Source organism: Juglans regia, chromosome 14 (assembly GCF_001411555.2).
Source record: "Juglans regia cultivar Chandler chromosome 14, Walnut 2.0, whole genome shotgun sequence".
NCBI lineage: Eukaryota > Viridiplantae > Streptophyta > Magnoliopsida > Fagales > Juglandaceae > Juglans > Juglans regia.
The window spans coordinates 28,663,890-28,670,005 of NC_049914.1; positions in this window are offsets into that span (position 1 = coordinate 28,663,890).

Consider the following 6,116-nt stretch of genomic DNA (forward strand, 5'->3'; position numbering starts at 1 on the left):
GCGTAATGGACATGATGATCATGGCCATAGGAGACGTCACAACCGTGAACGAGAAAGGGGCCATAGAGATGAAAGACATGAAGAAGACCACTACGACCATAGAGTTGGAAACCGGGCACATGACCGGGGACCAAGGAGACCAAAGGTGGATTTCCCCAAGTTCAATGGGGGGGATCCATATGAGTGGTTGGACAAAGTGGACCACTATTTCCGTGTCTATGAAGTACCAAGAGATGAGAGGGTGTCGACAGCATGTTTTCATCTTGAAGGGAGAGCAAGCAAGTGGTGGCGTTGGCTACGCGACCAATATGACCAAGAAAGGAGACGACTTGGGTGGACGGCCTTTGAAAAAGAGTTCTTGATGCAATTTGGGCCATCACCAATTGTCAATCACCATGGACAATTGGCCAAGTTGAAACAAGAAGGAAAGGTGCACCATTACATAGATGAGTTTCGGCAACTCCAAACTATGGTGAGGGGTTGGACCGAAGAAGCCTTGATTGGAACTTTTGTAGACGGTTTGAAGCCTTGGCTTGCCAAGGAAATAAAATTGAAGCAACCCACAAGATTGCAAGAGGTAATGCGAATGGCCGAAGTGTTGGAAGAAAGCAACCATATGGAGAAACGCCATTCCAAGGAAGTGGGGAGCAAATTTTCTAAACCTTTGCAAACCAAAACTCCTTGGAAAGGAAAAGAAGTGGAAGATGGTAGTTCCAAACCAAAGCCTTATGAAATTAAAAAGTTGTCAAGGGAGGAAGTCCAAGAAAGAATCAAAAAAGGCCTTTGTTTCAAATGTGGAGAGAAATGGAGCAAGGAACATGCATGTAGATCGGGTAAAGCTTACTTGATGATTGAAGAAGAGGAGGATGAAGAGTCCTCACAAGATGAATCCGAACAAGAAGAGAATGAAACCAAGGAGGAAGAAGAAGAAGCCGAGCTATCACTCAATGCTATGTCCGGAATCCAAAGACCCACTTCCATGAGAGTTATGGCATGGATTGGGAAATTTGAAGTCACCTTGTTGGTGGATAGTGGCTCAACGCATAACTTCATCAACGCCAACATAGTCACCAAAGTTGGGTTGAAACCGAGCACCATTGAGCCTTTTGATGTTAAAGTGGCTAATGGGGACAAGTTGAGGTGTGAGGGCCTTGTGAAAGAGGTTAAGATGAATGTTCAAGGAGTTAGAATCATGGCGGACTTGCACATTTTGTCACTAGTGGGACTTGATGTAGTTTTGGGTAATGCATGGCTCAAAGGCATCGGCAAAGTTGTTAATGACTATGAGAAGATGACTATGGAATTTCGGATTGGGTCCAAAAAGAAGTTATGGACAGCTTTGACCTCCAAGGAGGTGAGGTCTTGTGAGGCCTTGATGTTTGAAAAATTATGTAAAGGTGGAGCTAGTTGCTTTGCCATTATTCTAGCAAAGCAAGAGACACTTTTGAAGATTGAGAAAAATGAAGACGGGAGCAAGAGGGATGACATGTCATTGCTGCCCGTGGAGGTCCAAGAAGTTTTGAAGGACCACAAGGGAGTTCTAGAGGTGCCAACTACCTTGCCACCTTCTAGAGTCTTTGATCACTCCATTGCCTTGGAGAATGAGGGCAAACCGGTGAATGTTCCCCCATACCGGTATGCTTATTTCCAAAAAGAAGAGATAGAAAGGCAAGTGGAAGAAATGTTGAAAGGAGGCTTGATAAGGCCTAGCAATAGTCCTTTTTCCTCACCGGTCTTATTGGTAAGGAAGAAGGATGGTACTTGGAGATTTTGCACGGATTATAGGGCTTTGAACGAGGCCACCATCAAGGATAGGTTCCCCATACCTACCGTTGATGAGATGTTAGATGAGTTGCACGGGGCTAGCATCTTTTCTAAACTTGACTTGAGGGCGGGTTACCATCAAATCCGTATGAAAGAAAGAGATGTGCACAAGACGGCCTTTAGAACGCATAATGGGCACTATGAATACCTTGTGATGCCGTTTGGATTGTGTAATGCACCTTCCACATTCCAAGCCGCCATGAATACCATTTTCAAGCCCTTATTGAGGAAGTTTGTTTTGGTTTTCTTTGATGATATCTTGGTATACTCCAAGAACATTGAAGACCACAAGTCCCAATTGAAGATAGTGATGAAGATTCTTGAGGAGCATCATTTTTTCATCAAAGCATCCAAATGTGCTTTCATGGAAAAGGAGCTCGAATATTTGGGGCATTTCATTTCGGGTGAAGGGGTCAAGGTGGACCAAAGGAAGATAGAAGCCATGGTTGATTGGCCATTACCCAATGATGTCTCGGCCTTGAGAGGATTTTTGGGACTAACCGGCTACTATAGGCGGTTTGTGAAGAACTATGGGCTTATTGCTAAGCCACTCACTTCCTTGTTGAAGAAGGATAATTTTGCATGGAACCAAGGGGCAAGGAATGCTTTTGAGGAATTGAAGAGAGCCATGACCACTACTCCCGTATTAGCCCTACCTAATTTTGAGAAGGTCTTTGAGGTTTACACCGATGCAAGTGGGGATGGAATAGGGGCTGTTTTGGTCCAAGAGAAGAGGCCAATAGCTTTTATCTCCAAAGCCCTTGGACCTATGAAGAAAGCGTGGAGCACTTATGCAAGAGAGATGCTTGCGGTTGTTCATGCCGTGAAGGTATGGAGGCCATATTTATTGGGGAGGAAGTTCACTATAGTCACGGACCAACAAGCTTTGAGACACTTGTTGCAACAAAAAATAGTAACCCCGGAACAACAAAAGTTTCTTGTCAAGTTGTTGGGATTTGAGTATGACATTGTATACCAACCCGGAAAAGAGAACAAAGTTGCGGATGCACTTAGTAGAAAAGAAGGGAGCTCAACATTATGGCAAGTATATGAAGAGAATGATGATAGTTTGATGGCCTTGAGTGGGGCCGAATGGAGGATATGGGACAAGATCCGTGAGGCAACCAAGCTTGATGCGAGGGCCATTGAGATTGTAGAGCTTTTAGAAGCTCAAGGTGATGGGGTAATCGGCTTCAAGTTGAAAGATGACCTAATCTACTACAAGAACTATGTGTATGTCCCTAATGTACCGAATTTGAGAAGGGAGGTTCTTGATCACTTCCACAATAGTAAAGAGGGAGGTCACTCCGGGTGGTTGAGAACCTACATAAGAATTAAGCATTTTTTCTATTGGGAAGGACTGAAGAAAGCCGTGAAGACACTTGTGGCCGAGTGTGATGTATGCCAAAAGTCTAAGTATGAGACAAGGCCACCAGCCGGTTTGTTGCAACCCTTGCCTATTCCAAACTTAATTTGGGAGGATTTGAGTATGGATTTCATCGAAGGGTTACCTAGTAGTGGCGGGTTTGAGGTAATTTTTGTGGTGGTTGATAGGCTAAGCAAGTATAGCCATTTTATTTCTCTTACCCACCCATATTCGGCCAAGAGTGTGGCCAAAGCCTTTATTGATCACGTGGTGAAGCTCCATGGGTTTCCCAAGAGTATTATCTCGGATAGAGATAGGGTCTTCATGAGTTCCTTTTGGAAGGAATTATTTGAGCTACAAGGTAGCAAGTTGAAGGCAAGTTCATCTTACCACCCACAAACCGATGGGCAAACGGAGGTTGTCAATAGAACACTTGAGCAATATTTAAGGTGTTTTTGCCATGAGGAACAAAAAAAGTGGGGTGAGTACTTGTCTTGGGCCGAATATTGGTACAATACTTCTTTCCACGCATCCATCCAAAGAAGTCCTTTTGAGGTTGTTTATGGGAGGGCACCACCTATGTTGGTAAATTATGAAAAGGGCACGGCCAAGAATGAAGAAGTCGAAAAGGAGTTGGTAACTAGGGATGAGATCCTAGTGAAGGTGAAGAAGGAGCTTGCCAAGGCTCAACAAAGAATGAGGAAGTATTACGATGAGGGTAGAAGAATGGTTTCCTTTGAAGTAGGGGACTATGTGTATTTGAAGCTTCAACCATTTGGCCAAAGAACATTGAGGAAAAAGCTTAATTTGAAGTTGGCCAAGAAGTACTATGGGCCTTTCAAGGTACTTGAGAGGTTGGGAGAGGTAGCTTATAGATTGGAGCTTCCTCCAAGTTCCAAACTTCATCCGGTGTTCCATGTAACCGTGTTAAAAAAGAGAATTGGGGACCCGAGCCTCATTGTGGATGAGCTACCTAGGGTTGATGATGAAGGCCGAATGCTTTTACAACCAAGGGAAGCTCTCAACTATAGGGTGGTTTCAAGAGGGACCATGAGAAAAAGTGTGTGGCAAGTCTTGATAAGGTGGGGTAAAGCTCCAAAGGAAGAAGCTACTTGGGAGGACTACGATGACATAAGGGCAAGGGTTCCTCAATTTATCCTTGAGGGCAAGGATATACTTAAAGAGAGGGGGATTGTTAGACCCCCACGTCGAGTGGCCTCAAGGAGAGCAGCACAAACCCTAACCATGGTGGGTACTAGCCCCGTGGTTAACCCACAACCATGCCTCCACAGCATGCGGGCTAGCGAGGCTAGCAAACACACGGCAGCGCGCGCAGCACAAGCCAGCGCGCACAAGCACGCAGCACAGGCCAGCGCGCGCAGGCGCGCAGCACAGGCCCGCGCGCACATGCGCGCAGCACCAGGCGCCCCAGCGGGCCGCACGCCCAGGCACTGCGCAGTGCGCAGGCCCGTGCGCACACCAGTGGGCCGCAGGGCCCTGCACACGCCCATGCGCCACACAGACCAGCCAGTCCGCGCGCGCGCGCACACGACCAGGCTGACCATGCCGCACACCCGCACAGCCTTGGGTCCTCCTGCCGCCCATGCCAGTACGCCCATCCTGCAGCACACCAGCGAGGCTAGTGGCACGCCCCATGGCGTGCCATCCAGCGCACGGCTCCAGCCCGTGCCATGCGGAGCAGGTCAGTGGCATGCCATCCAGGCGTGCCATCCAGCGCACGGCTCCAGCCCGTGCCATGCAGCCAACGCCCACGGCACCCACGTGGGCCATGCCGAACCAACACTTAGCCATGGACCAACCAACCAACATGCAACCACTTAACCCACCTTGGGTCCGTGCATGTCACACCATGGTTTAGTCCATGGCTCCCTTTTAATTGTTTTACTTATTTAGTCCTTTGATTATTTGTTATTTACTTTGAAGGGACCATTTTAGGGTTTCCAAGTTGTAACCTATAAATAGGACCCCTAGTCATTTCATTTCCATCTTTTGGCAAAACTCTAGAGAGAGAACATTGTTTGAGAGATCATCTTCGGTGCATGAGCACTTGGGCAATTTGGGTGCAATCCGTGAATCCCAAATTGATTTATCATTTTATGTAGCTTAATCATTCCTTGTGCAATACGTGAATCAAGGTTTGATTGTTCATTTGATCCTTGTGTCATTTTAGTTCATTCGAGAGCAATAGTATTCTATATATTGTTCTTGGAGTTCCACATTTGTTCTTGAAGTTCTTCATTATTTTTTGTCTCTCAATCCGTGTGAATCATCATTTCGACTATAACAAGTGTTAGTCAACTTTCCATAAGTTGCCCTAACCCTTTTGGTTGTCATAGCCGAATTGCATCACTTGGTAGGTAAATTCCCATTCGGCCAACTATTGCCTTATTGGGACTTGCCTAGCCGCCACCCAACATTCCTTTTGCATCCATCATCATTAGGAAACTTTCCTAAATCCCATACTCCCCTATTTCGGCAACCCTAGCCACCACACCTACATTCCATATTGAGCTAACCCTAGCCGCCAACTACCTTCCTAATTTGATAAACCCTAGCCGCCATTACCCTTTTGCCAAGTCGGGAAACCCTACCATACCTCATGCTCGTGCATCACCCATCATCCAACCCTACACTTACATCATCCAATCTTAATATCATTTACCAATTCTAGCCGAAATACAGCTTCTCCCATTGACACATTGGTCATCTTGACCTACATTGGACGTGGACCAAGCAAGAGAAGGACTTGGACTCGGTCATCTCAAGGTTACTATTGGCTTAGCAAGGCAAGTGTTTAGGGACTAGACCGGGGTCCCTAACAATGACGCAGGCACTGACATGGACATAATGTAATTTGAAGCTTCTTGGATTGTGCATCAATGCATGTATTTGTGCAAAGTAATAC